We start from the raw sequence: 2,025 nt of genomic DNA, 5'->3' as shown, positions 1-2,025 counted from the left end.
AGCTATGAATTAAATAATATATGATATCTGATTTGATTCTGATTCATGATTTCCGTATCTGTTTTGTAAGCAAGTCTGATTCTTATTTCCGTACGATATGAATCTGATTCTGATCTGTATGATATGATTTCTGTACGATTCTGTTTCTGATTCGATATGTCTGATCTGTTCTGTTTCTGATTTGATACGACTTCTGTTTCCGTACAGTTCTGTTTGCTTCGATATCTGTTCCGTTCAGTTCTGTCTGATTTGATCTGTTTCGTTCTGATCTGTCCGATTTGAGATCTGTCTGATTCTGTTCTGATTTCTGTACGGATTCTTCTGATGTGTTTGGTTTTGAGATTCTGAGAATTTTGATTGGAGGTTTGTTGTATTGCTGAGCTGTTGAGCTCACCCTCATTTTCTAGTGGTTTTCAGGTTCTGGGAAAGTGAAGGAAGTCCAGGACTAGAGTTCAGAGTCCGATCTGTGATAGGTACTTTTGTACTTTTGATTTTTGTATGGTCATGGCTTTTCTTCTGTATTTCTTCTGTTAGCCATGTACCGTATTTGTAGATGATTTTTTTGAGGAAAAGAAAGAAAAATATAGATGTTTTATTCTGCTGCAATTGACGATTCATAGTAGCTCTGTGTCTGTCTGTGTGTTTACTTTTGAGTTGAAATATTTGGAAGATTCAGTTCAGTAAGCAAATTCCAAAGCCAGATCCTGGATAAAAGGTTTGGTCGGGGCCCGGTGCGAGCGGGATCCGTCCTGGATCGGTTCAGGTCGTGACAGTGTGCTGTTTGATTTACTACATCTGGAGGGAAAGAAACGATCGTAGATTCTTTGGTTTGCATTCTACTTCTGCTGGTGTGTATCAAAAGATTGTTTATGCCATTTCTGCTAAGTCTACTGGATGGAAGAATTTAGAAATCTTAAGACACATGTTTCCATCATGCTTCTCTTCTCATCTTCACGATCACGATGGTTCGATTTGGGTCTCTGGGCAATGATGAGTCCAACCAGTTATGTTTTTCTCCCCTGGAGGGCCTCGATTTGATTCTGCACCTTTTCTAGCATTTGGCCTGGCATTTTGCTTCTCTGGACTGGACCTTTTTTTTTCTGTTGCAATCTGCACCCTGCTGGTTTCGATGGAAACCGGGGGGAACATGTTGCTCATATTTTGTTACAGGCTTTGAGCAGCTCTTGCTTTGATTTAGCTTGGTACCGGTTGGAAGATTACCTAAGCCCTTCTGAGACATTTTTGTCCTTTGTTTTTGTGTTTAAAACTATATTTACATGTATATCTCTGAGTTGTAGTTTTACTTTCTCTTTGTAACACCTTTTGTTCAATATATGGGCTTTGCCCTAAATTTTCCCAAAAAAAAAACTTTATTATAATAATTGCACCTTTTTGATCCAATGGTTAAGATGTCAGATGAGATAATAATGATAACTTTGGACTGTCCTTTGAATCATCTTTTTGCAAAAAAAAAAAAAAAGGATTTGCAGGTTTTCCATAAAAAGGCATATGCAGAAGGGTTAATATGACTATTGAAGCTAGTGAGCAGATTCAATTTGAGCCCCTGATTAAGGGTTTTTCAAAGAAAAAAACTCAATGTGAGTCATAAGATGACAGTTTTTGCTAAGGGATGGCCATTCTATTCTAGCTAGTGGGCGGCTAATAAAACCAGGACACGGTTTAGCCCCCCATTTTTTGGTCCCACTACACTTCTCTTAACTCTCTAGGAAGCGGAGAGTTCTCTCGGAAGGGGGGATTCACGCAGCAACCGCTTCTCTAGAGCATCTCCAACCGAGAACCCCATTTTTCACAAAAAAAATACAGCAAAACTTCAAAATGCAATAATTCTGCTCCAATGGAACTCCAATTTGTGGGCTTCATTCGTCGTAACTTTCATTCTCCATTTCGCGGGTAAATCCTGTCGACACATTAAAATTTAGCGGATCGAATATTTGGGACGCACTGTTTATCAGCAATCAAATGCTGAAGAAAAAGGCCTTATTGTTTGCCACTTTGCCGAACCTA

Source organism: Dendrobium catenatum, unplaced genomic scaffold (assembly GCF_001605985.2).
Source record: "Dendrobium catenatum unplaced genomic scaffold, ASM160598v2 fragScaff_scaffold_611, whole genome shotgun sequence".
Lineage (NCBI taxonomy): Eukaryota > Viridiplantae > Streptophyta > Magnoliopsida > Asparagales > Orchidaceae > Dendrobium > Dendrobium catenatum.
This window is presented reverse-complemented; position numbering follows the sequence as displayed.